The sequence below is a fragment of the Arachis stenosperma genome, chromosome 9 (assembly GCF_014773155.1).
Source record: "Arachis stenosperma cultivar V10309 chromosome 9, arast.V10309.gnm1.PFL2, whole genome shotgun sequence".
In the NCBI taxonomy this organism is placed as follows: Eukaryota; Viridiplantae; Streptophyta; class Magnoliopsida; order Fabales; family Fabaceae; genus Arachis; species Arachis stenosperma.
Genome location: NC_080385.1, coordinates 140,452,030 through 140,464,231, shown reverse-complemented (window position 1 = coordinate 140,464,231; position 12,202 = coordinate 140,452,030). Strand labels below are relative to the sequence as shown.

Below are 12,202 nucleotides of genomic sequence, written 5' to 3'. Positions count from 1 at the left end.
CACTTGGTGTGTGCTTGGACTGAGCTTGATCTATCCACGAGCTGAGGCTTCTCTTGGAGTTGAACGCCAAGTTGTAACGTGTTTTGGGCGTTCAACTCTGGTTCGTGACGTGTTTCTGGCGTTTGACTCCAGAATGTAGCATGAAACTAGCGTTGAGCGCCAGTTTACGTCATCTAATTACGAATAAAGTATGGACTATTATATATTTCTGGAAAGCTCTAAATGTCTACTTTCTAACGCCGTTGAGAGCGTGCTATTTGGAGTTCTGTAGCTCCAAAAAATCCATTTTGAGTGCAGGGAGGTCAGATTCCAACAACATCAGTAGTCCTTTGTCAGCCTCCTATCAGAGTTTTGCTCAGGTCCCTCAATTTCAGCAAGAAAATACCTGAAATCATAGAAAAACACACAAACTCATAGTAAAGTCCAGAAATGTGAATTTAGCATAAAACTAATGAAAACATCTCTAAAAGTAACTAGATCATACTAAAAACTACCTAAAAACAATGCCAAAAAGCGTATAAATTATCCGCTCATCAGTTGTACACCTTTCTCAACATCAACATCAAATACCTTGGAAGGAGGCTCTATGACTTGACTTTCCCATGGCGGTTCTGCATCTCCTAAGTCTTCAACCACTTCCTCTTCTTTGACAATTTCTGTTTTCTCCAACTGTTCCAATACAAAGTCATGATGCTCGCTGGCCACTGGAGTTTCTAGCTTCTCATTCATGCTACATTCTTCAGTAGATTTTCCACATGAAGCTGTGGGAGTTCCTTGAGTGTCCAAATGTCGAAAAGCTGATTGATTTATCGCTTGCTCCAGTTGATGAAGGGTTGTATGAAATTGATCCACTGTTTCCTTGAGACGATCCTTTGAGTCTTGTTGCGCTCGGCTATCATAAGTAGGATCATAGTGCTCTTGGATTGATGGATATGGACATGGTGTATATGGAAGTGGTGGTTCTTGGGAGTAATTGGGTTGGAATTAGGGTGGCTTTATGTATGGTTCATATGGCTCATAAGGTGGCTGGTATGGTGGATGATGGTTCGGGTCATATGGAGGTGAATGGTGAAAAAGGGACTTGAAAGTAGGGTGGTTCAGAGTTATGTTGAGGAAGTGGTTCATAAGCATATAGTGGGGCTTGTTGGTAACTATAAGGGGGTCCACCATATCTATCATCTTGGTACGCACCTCGGAATGGCTCTTGACCATAGTAATTTGGTGGAGGTTGGTTGTCACAAAAAGGTCCACCATAACTATTGTCTTGGTATGCATCATAGAATGGTTGTTGGTTATAGCGCATTGGAGGGGGTTATTGCCAAGAGAGTTGATACAAATCATTGTGGCTCCTCCCATCTTTGATTTTTCCAACCTTGATGCCTATTCCTATTATAGCTTCCATTCCTCACAACAACATTGGAACCAAACTTAAAGCCAGAGGGGTGAGAATTAATAGTAGTTAATAAAAATTAAAAATAAAAATAAATAAACAAGCAAAAGCAAATATTTACAATAATCAATAATAAGGCACACGTTTGTAATTCCCCGGCAACGGCGCCATTTTGACGAGAGGACTTTTGCCGGTAAAGAATTTCATAGAAATAATCACGTTGTAAGTATAATTCCTAAACCAATAGAGAATCTTTTCGTACAAAAGTTTTGGTTGTCACTAAAGCAAACCCAATAAAATTTATAACCGAAGTATTGAAACCTCGGGTCATCTCTCAAGGAATTGTAGGGAGGTGTATTTATTATTGGTTATGGAAACAGGTATATTTTTGGGTTTTGAAATAGGGAACAAGAAAATAAATTGGCAATAAAGTAAACTAATAATCATGAAAACCATTGCAAGGTATAAGAACTGGAAATCCCATCCTAGTTATCCTTATCAGGTGTGACGAAAATTGTTTATTACTCCTACTTAGTTAACCCTTACTAAATAAAGGAAAGTCAAGTGGACTAATCAATTTGATTCCTCAAGTCCTAGTCAACTCCTATAGAAAGACTAGCTTTAGAGGGATCCAAATCAATCAACAAATCCCAATTTTCAATCAACAACTGAGTTTGATAATTCAAGTGTCACCAATTACTCAACCAAAGCAAATGGAGGAAAAATCCAAATTATTTATATCATAAATAGAAGAAAGCAATCATAAATCTGAAATACCTCAAATTGCATTAAATAAAGAAAATCAAATCTAACATGGAGTTCATAAATCAAATTAGGAAAATAAACGAACTAAAGTCATAGAATAGATAAAAGTAGAAGAGAAATTAAATTAAAGGAACATTGAACCTGGAATGAAGAAGAAGTAAACCTAACCTAAGAGAAATCCTAAATCCTAAATCTTAAGAGAGAGGAGAGAGCCTCTCTCTCTAGAAAACTACATCTAAAACCTAAAATTGTGTGAATTATGAATGTTGTCTCTATGAATGGATACATTCTCCCACTATATAGCCTCTAATATGTGTTTTTTGGGTCGAAAACTGGGTCAAAAACAGCCCCAGCAATTTCTGATACGTCCAGCACGCGGCAAAGTCACGCGTACGCGTCGTCCACGCGTACGTTTAGATTGAGTTTTCTCCAGATCACGTGTGTGCGTAATCTACACATGCGCGTCGCCTATCTTCAGGGCAACTATGACAAATTATATATATCGTTGCGAAGCCCAGATGTTAGCTTTCTAACGCAACTGAAACCGCATCATTTGGACCTCTGTAGCTCAAGTTATGGTCGATTTAGTACCAAGAGGTCAGGCTGGACAACTTTAGCAGTTCATTCAGTTTCTTGTATTCCTTCCACTTTTGCATGCTTCCTTTCCATCCTCTAAGCCATTCCTGCACTGTAATCTCTAAAAACACTTAACACACATATCACGGCATCGAATGGTAATAAGAGGGGATTTAAACATAGCAAATTTAAGGTCAAAGAATCATGTTCTCAATCATAGCACAAAGTTAGGAAGGGAAAATGTAAAACTATGCAAATAGTATGAATAAGTGTACAAAGGCTTGATAAAAACCACTCAAATTAGTACAAGATAAACCATAAAATAGTAGTTTATCATTGAATTTGGTGCGGCTACCTATATCATTCTCAAGTCATACTATTGGTTTTTTTTCTTCCATTGTTGTTTGACATGTTTATGTTTTTAATTTTATTTGTATAATAATTATTATCTTTTTTATTGTTATCTTTTGGATTTTGCTTTCGATTGTGCTTTGTTAAGTTGTTGCAACTTTGTGCATAGTGTGTTTAACTTTGTTAGTATATCCAATCACAAATTTGTAATCTATTGAAAGAAAACTCAAGTAGTGATAGAATAAACTAATACCTCTTGTAAGGTTAGAATTATAATATAGGAGTTCTTTTATAATCTATATTATGTAATTTATGATCTATTATCTATAATCTGTAATCAACAATTTTGTAATAGTGTGATACTAGGAGCTCTTCTTTCTTTATTGTTTATTGATTATGGAATTTTAAATTGTTTTCTTTTAATATGAGAGTGTGAATATGTCTTGTTCAAACTGGTTTCTTGGTTGCTCAGAATTTTTTTATGAAGTTAACATTAGATTGTCAAGTTTGATTTAGTTATATAATTTCCGTAAAAATTTATATAATTTTTCTACAAGCATAAAGGGATAATCAGGCAATTGAAGATTGAGGGATTTTCAGATTTGTTGTTTGAGTTGTAACAACTTTGTGGCAGAGCGTTGTAACACCCTAACTATCAAAATATCACGCTTCCGGCTGCGCCACTTTGATAGCTCGGGTATTACGATGACTTTTAAAATATTTAATACTAAAATATGAGCATGTTTAAAACTTAAAATCGAATATTCAAAATTTCTATCCATACGTTACAGTACATATTACAATACTTACAAATAATACATATATATATATATGTATATATATCATACCAATATACAAACTTCACATATCAAAACTCCTATCCCTTTTCTAAAAATTGCTAGAAATAAAGGCGAGGAAAAAATAAAAACTAAGATAATACAAAATAATGTCGAATAAACAGAAAATGAATATAACTCTTTTGAAGCTCCGTCGCCCATATCCTGAAAAGAGAAAAACCTGTAGGGGAGTGAGAACATCGTCCTCGAAAGGGTTCTCACTATAGGGTTAAAGAATTGCTATAATAAGATAGGAGAATAAAACCGTTTTTAATGTACAGTGATTAATAACCGCCTTATGCTTCTTTTCAAAACCAAAGATTTAATATTCAAAATCCAAAATCCTTTCTAAAAGGGAAAGCTGTTAATTTCTCAGAAATCTAAAAGCCTTTTTAAAAGTTTTTCCTAGACAGCATGAATGACCAAACTGTTTCAAGCATAGGTTCATTAAGTCTATGCTGAACCAGTTTTGTTTTTCATACTTTTCTAAACCAAAAGCACAAACCAAACACAGCCTTCAGCCCATCTCATAATCAACCACGGCTCTAGGCCCAAGCAACTCAATCAACAACCAATTCATCACAATCCAACCAATTTTCAGTCACAAACATAAGTAAGAAGGTTCAAACACAATTAAGCAGTTATATCAAGTAGAGCAATTAGCAATTAAACATAACTATTCACATAGGTAAACCAATTACAATATGCACACTCAAACAATGTCATATAAATGCATATGATGCATGCGTATCCTACTGGCCATGAGCTCATGCATCGATTATGTTGCCAAACCCGACTCGGATAAGCGGGATTAAACCACCATCCTTATCCGTAGGTTCCACAAGCAAGTGAGACTAAACCACCATCCTTGCCCAGAACACGCAAGCAGGATTAAACCACCGTCCTTGCCAAATAATTTATTAATATGTGAGCGGGATAACACCACCATCCTCACTGCAGGTAGGATAAAACCAACATCCCTGCACAACAGTTTACGCACTGAGCAAGCGGGATTACGCCACCATCCTTGCCAGGCCAAAAACCCTCGTCATATTCTCAATAACACCCACAATCAAACAGACTCAAAATCTTATTGCAATAATTATTCTTGGCTCACTTTCAAATCACAAACGTATTCAGTTCACATCTTGCCAAGAACCACTTTTCTTAAGTAAATTTTCTTTGAAAAACTTCCAAAAAACTTCATAACCAAGCCAAATTCAAAATGTCTTTTGAAAGACTCAAAATCACTCATTTTCAAATCATCCGCTCCATCACTTTGAAAACAAGAGTTATTAATTTACAACTTTGGCAAAGACTCAAGACTTTAGAGAAGAATAACCTACCTCTTTTCTTAAACTCTTCAGAAATTCTCGGAATCATAGTTACTTAAGTTGAAATCAATTAAAGTAAAGATTTAAAATCAAAACCAAAGCATGTAAGTCAAGAGTTCCGCACCAGTTTTAAAACCAAAATTATTTAAGTCCAAAAACCAATTTCTTTTCATTCTTAAATCGAAAACTCTCCCAAGACTCAGAATTGTTTAGTCAAAATTTAAAGAATACTTTAAGAGAAATACAAAATTAATTAATCAAAGTTCAATTTCTTTCAAAACCCGCTAAAATCACCCAAAGGTACTTCTTTAACCAAACTTCAAAACACAGGCCCCTTCATATTTAAATCAATCGGGAAACAAACTTTTCTTAAACAGCTTAAACTCGAAACACCAATTTCTTAATAAATCAAGAACCAATTAATAAAACCTCTCAAATCCAAATCCATTTCTAAATCACATTTTAAAACAAAATCTAAATTTTCATGAAAATTCAGCAGCATCTTCCCTAAAACTTCGACTTTACCACCCTTCCGGGTCCCAACCAAACCAATCCTCAACCCCTTTCCAATGGGTTCAAGACCAAATCAGTTTTCAATAAAACCAAATTCAAACTTTCAAATATTAAAGATCACTTCAAATCAAAACAATCAGAAACCTCCATTTAACAAAATCAGTTATTATTTCAATTCAACAAACAACCATATTCATCCAAGACAAATCAAACAATGCATAAGACTTACATAATCACCAGAAATACATTTAACAAGTCATATCTATTTATAACAATTTCAATTTAAAATAAATTAGTTTGTATAAAAAGCCCCTACCTCAACTCATCGGAACTCGAAAGCTATACAGCGCGTCAAAACGCTTTCTTCTCAGCCTGTAACCTCGGCAACTACAACCTCAATTCCAAACCACTTCTGCAGTAACCACAGTAACTCTAATCACAAAATATAATTACCAAAACTCAATTTCATAGCAACTAACACCACAAAATATCAACATAAGCTAATAGAACAATGACTAAAAGAGTTTCCAGAAAGAAAATGCTTACCGTACTAAGGAGTAACGACCGAACAAAACTGCAGAAGTTTTGGTGATGGTTCCAGCAACACCGGAGCCATACCCGGTGACCAAAACGGCGGCGGAGCAGCTCCAACAGCTGCATGCAGCTCAGTGACAACCTCCATCCGCAACAACGGCCACCGCAGCGACAACACCTCTCCCCACCATCACATCCTTTCTTCCCGGCGTCCAGCTCAGCGGTGGACTCCTCCATCGGTGGCAACAGACGCAACAACGGCGACGGGTTACAGCAGCTTGACGGTGGCAGTCATCCCTCCTTCTCACTCCATGTTCGTCCCTCTCTCCCTTCGCAATCTCGCGCGGATGACGGCGACAGGATGGCCCTTGGCTTTAACGATGGCACATGATGACAGCCTCATGGACGACTGCGACACAACTTTCTCCAACAACAACGACAGCGCAGAAGAAGTGGCTATGGCGAGGCGGCGGCAACGCAGCACCTCCCTCTTCTCGGCTCACCCTTCTTCCTCTTCTCCCTCTCTGCTTCTCTTTCTCCCTTCTCTCTATTCCATGAAGCTGCGTGGGTTTGGGAGAGAAAAGGATTTTGGTGGCTGAGGGAAGTAAAGGCAGCAGCTAGGGTTTCATTTGGTAAGGGAAAAATTGATTTAATTAGGATTAAGGTTTGTGTGTGGAATTGGAAATTTTGGGTTTAATTTGAGTAAGATTATTTTAATTAAATTAGGGTATAGAGTATTAAATAAAAATCTAATTTAATTCTTTAAAATTATTTTAAAAATATTATTTAGTTATCAATTTGCTAATTTTCTTTTAAATCAAGTATTCTAATTTAAAATTAGAGATATTATAATTAATTTTCTTTGCTTATAAAAATTAAAATATTAATTCTAAAATCTCAATTATTCAAACTAAATCATACAAAATTCTTATTCTTTTACAACTATTAAGTTCTATAATTTAAATATAGAAAATTATTCAATATTATAAGATTAAGTAAAATTTCTCATTTAATTATCAAAATTTAACTTAATTACTTTTAATAAAATAATTTCTGAAATAAAATCTTTAATGAATATATAAATCGAAATTAATTCACAATAATATTTTTAAAAATTCTGGATCTTACAAGCGTGACACAAATTTCTTGATACGTACTATTACAAATATATAATGTATTAAAATAGAATCCTAATAATACCATAAATCAATACCTCTCGCAATTCTATTATTGCAATGCTAGGGTTTCTTCTATAATCTATAATTTTTAATCATAAATTTTGTAACATTGTGTTGATAGGAGTTCTTCTTTCTTTATCAAGTAATGATTATGAAACTTTTAATGGTTAATTTCTTGTGACATGGGAATGTTAAAACTATTATTTTGCTTGCTAAAAATTGTATAAGGTTAATGTTAGATTGTCAAGTCTAATTCAATTTTTATAATTTCTATAATATTTTTATACAATTTTTCTATAGACATAAAAGGATAAACTAAGATTGAGGGGTTCTCTGATTTACTGTTTGTTGAGTTGTTACAAATTTGTGGCAAAACGTGTCCCAACTTTTTTAGTATGTGCATTCACAAATTTCTAATCCACTGAAAGAGAACCCATGTAATGATACAACAAACTAATACCCCTTGTGATGCTATGAGCTCTTCTATAATGTATAATAAGTAATTTTGTAGAATTGTGATGTTAGAAGCTCTTCTTTCTTTATTATTTATTGGTTATAAAATTTTAAATTGTGATTTTCTTTTGGTATGAGAGTGTGAATATGTCTTGTTTAAACTGATTTTTTGGTTGCTCAGATTTTTTTATGAAATTAACATTAGATTGTCAAGTTTGATTTAGTTTTATAATTTTTGTAAAATTTTTATATAATTTTTTTATAGGCACAAAGGAATAGCCGGGCAATTAAAGATTGATAACTTTTTAGATTTGTTGTTTGAGTTATTGCAACTTTGTGGCAGTGGCACAAATTTCTTGGTATATACTATTACAAATATATAATGTATTAAAATAGAATTCTAGTAATACCATAAACCAATATCTTTCGCAATTCTACGATTGTAATTCTAGGATTTTTTGCTATAATCTATAATTTATGAACAGAAATTTGGTAGCATTGTGTTAACAAGAGCTCTTCTTTTTTGATCAATTAATGATTATGAAGCTTTGAATGGTTGATTTTCTTGTGATATGGGAATGTTCAAACTAGTATTTTGCTTGCTCAAAAATTATATAAGACTAATGTTAGATTGTCAAGTCTAATTATAATATTTTTATACAATTTTTTATAGACATAAAGGAACAACTAAGATCGAGGGCTTATTCGATTTCCTGTTTGTTGAGTTGTTACAAATTTGTGGCAAGACATGTCCCAACTTTCTTGGTATGTGCATTCGCATATTTTTAATCCATTGAAAGTGAACTCATATAGTGATACAATAAACTAATACCCCTTGTAATGCTAGGAGCTCTTCTTTTTTTATCTCTTTAATAAACTAATACCTCTTGTATTAAACTTGGATTTTTCTAGCATTTTTGTTACAAATTTTTCATTTCATAACCTTTTTTATTCTTTTCCTTAGATGCCTCTAACATTTAAGTTATATAAAAAAATATATTTTACTCTTTATGTTGAATTCTTGTGATATTTAAGATTTTTCTCATTAAGTCAAACTTTTGTTCCACCACATCTTTAGTTCTGTGACATTGCTAAATTTATTATCGGTTATCTATTCTACATTTAAAATTTGAAGAATAAAAAATAGTTAGTTTCTTCTTTTTGATGTAGTTATATTGTTATTATTTCGGAGTCATATTTTGCTTTAGAGTTTAAGAACTTGTGCTATGTTACTTTTTTTTCAAGTCATTTCATTATAATAGTATTTTAAACTTGAAAAATATAATAATATTGAATAATACAAAGCTTCTTTTTTTCAAAATATTTACTAGAATAATAATTTTATTATTCCATTCACTGCAAGAAGTTAATAACAGTATGAAAGTGGAGTAGCATTCAAATTTCTAGTAGAGTGCTAAGAGAAAAAGAAAGCAACATGGAAATATATTTTATAGTAATATAGATTCTTGAATGCTATTTTTATGCTTTGTTATTATGCTATTTGTGTGACTTAGTTGTTGTACGTAGGAAGTGTGAATGTTGTGTTCGTAAAAATTTATTATTTGTGATATATATATATCATTGTGATTTATTTATAATTGTTTTATCTTTTATTATTTTTATATTTTGAAGAAGAGAATGTTGGACTTCATTTATTGGTGTCTTGTGCCTATTTTTGTCATATGATACTTATTTCATAGTTGTAAATATGTCAAATCTTTTATACTTTGTTATTTCATAAATATAAATGTTTTTTGTTGTAATAGTATGCAAAAATATAGCATTTGACAAAATGGTTGATTTGATTGGAGAGTCATCGCATAATCACATAGAAAATGTTTCAGCCGAGGTACATCTTTTTAGCTGGATTGTTCCAACATTTAGGATGTTGAGGTTTATTAATGTTTGAAATTATGTTTAGAACGTTGCGGTCTATTATTGTTTAATGTCTTTCAGGAAATGGAGGAATTGTTAGTTGATAGTGACGGCATTGATGTTGAAAAACTATTATTGAATAGTACAAGAAGTATCGGTCGGGTTAATTTTGTAGGTTTGAGCGTGAATGCGGCTAAGAAGTATGTATTTTTAGACTTTGATGTTTCCTATTCCTTTTACAATGCATTTGGGAGGATTAATGGATTTTTAATTAGGAAGTTCAAGGTCGGGTGAAGTGAGATAGACAAGAGCATACTCTAGCAAATATTTCTGTGTTCGAGACAAGGATTTCGTATTTTTAGAGGGGTCGATGAAACAAAAAGGAAGAGAGCTCCAAAGCCAGAGTCTAGGTGTGGGTGTATAGCACAAATGCGAGTTCACATAGATGTTGGCAGGGACTGGTGGTATGAAACATTATTTCAAAGTGAACATAATCATGAGTTAATGCCCCCAACTTTGAGCCGAATGTTGAGATCGCAAAGAAAAATGACCGATGAAGATTCAAAGAATGAACGACATAAAAGATGCTGGAATTTCCACAACCCAAATATATATGCATTTTGTAGAGCAATCTAGTGGTTTTGAGAATGTTAGATTTCGAAGAAAAAACATGTACAACCTAATAGAAAAGATTATGTGATCAAAATGTTGAAATATCTAAAGAAGCGAAAGAAATTAGATCCAAAGTTTTACTGGAGCTACAAGGTGAATAACAATGGTGTGTTTCGACACCTAATCTGAATGGACGGGAAGAGTCGTGTTGACTTTGAAGAATTTGTTGATGTTATGGCTTTTGATGCAACTTACAAGAAAAACAAGTACAAGTTTTCGATGGTAGTTTTCTCAAGAGTGAACCATCACCTTCTAAATATAGTTTTTGTTATTACAATTATGGCAGATGAAGGAGAAAAAACTTACATATGGCTATTACAAAGATTCGTGAAAGCAATGAAAGGTAAATGACCAGATGTTGTGATAATTGACGGTGCTAAGGCTATGAAGCTTGCAATTGAAAGGATCTTTTCATATGCATGCCATAGGTTGTGCGGATGGCATTTGCTAAGAAATGTCATAGCTTATATCTCTAACCCCAAGTTTACCTAATAATTTTTGAAATTTATGCTTGGCAATTATGAGATTGATGAGTTTGAGGAGTGCTGGGCGTCAATGGTTAATAGTTTTGGGGTTAAGGACATGGAGTGGGTTGAGACCACTTATGGGATTAAAGATATGTGGGCCACAACTCATATGAGAGGCAAGTTCTTTACCGGGTTGAGAACTACATCGAGGTGTGAGGCACTACATTCGCAAGTTGCTAGGTTTGTAAAATCTGGATATAGTATTAAGGAATTTCTCCATCACTTCTGTCAATGGACGGATTTGTTGCGAAATAATGAGGTTGGGACTGACTATTACACCTCATACGGGTTTCCGATCATTCAAACACAAGTGCAAGCATTAGAGCAATCAGGTGCAACTATTTATACACTACAAGAAAAATATGTTTTAACGACAAACTTTTAGGACAATAACATAATAGCAACTAATTTCTTAATTCAAGTGATCTTTTGCGGCAATTATATATTTATCATTATTACTATATATTATAATGGCAATTGTTATATTGCCATTAATAAATACAAAAAAATAATTTTTAGTAAAAAATTTTTAGTGGCCATAAAATTATGCCCAGTATTATTCTTATTAAAATTATATTGTAATGATAATTATTATTATTATTATCACTACCTTTTTAATAAAAAAGTTTTAATGGCCATAGAATTATGGCTAGTATTATTTTTATTAAGATTTTTTTTATCTAAACTAAAGAAATAAAAGATTCAGAGAAATTACAATCCATAGAAAGGGGATTTACTGTGCATGAAGAGATCCAAAGAAAGAGATCTTAGAGAAGAGATCCTAAACTCACCGTCGAAGCTCGCCGTAGCCGTCGCTATCGCTACCGCACTCGCCACCGCAGTTCAGATCAAGCAAAGGCTCGTACCCATCGCTTTCCATCATTCTCTCTAGTTTTTTATTTAGGGCTCACGAACTCGCTCTTTGACTCAGATCCTTCTTGCAGCTCTGATTTGCTCCTTTAGGTATCGTCGAGTCGACTCGTTTGCAGCTTCGATCTACTGTGCTCTCTCTTACAACTCCTTCATTTCATTCTCTTACATTATTTTCATTATTTTAGATCTTGCGGTTCCAGTTCTTAAGCTTCGAATTTAGTTTTCTGTTATTAATGCTAATTCTTGTTCGTACAACTGAAGCTATGTTTTGTCAATTGAACTGTCATTTGGTTTATTTTTATTTTCAATTTAAGGAATCTGCAAT

General features: G+C 33.4%; 1 long non-coding RNA gene across 1 annotated transcript; it reads right to left on the bottom strand.

Annotated features, from left to right (window-relative positions):
- Positions 1 to 2,316: 2,316 nt before the first annotated feature.
- Positions 2,317 to 6,945, bottom strand: LOC130947805 (uncharacterized). Its single transcript, XR_009072810.1, has 3 exons — positions 6,312 to 6,945; positions 6,082 to 6,177; positions 2,317 to 4,099 (listed from the first exon to the last, which is right to left on the bottom strand). It is a non-coding gene; the product is annotated as an uncharacterized LOC130947805 (long non-coding RNA).
- Positions 6,946 to 12,202: the final 5,257 nt, after the last annotated feature.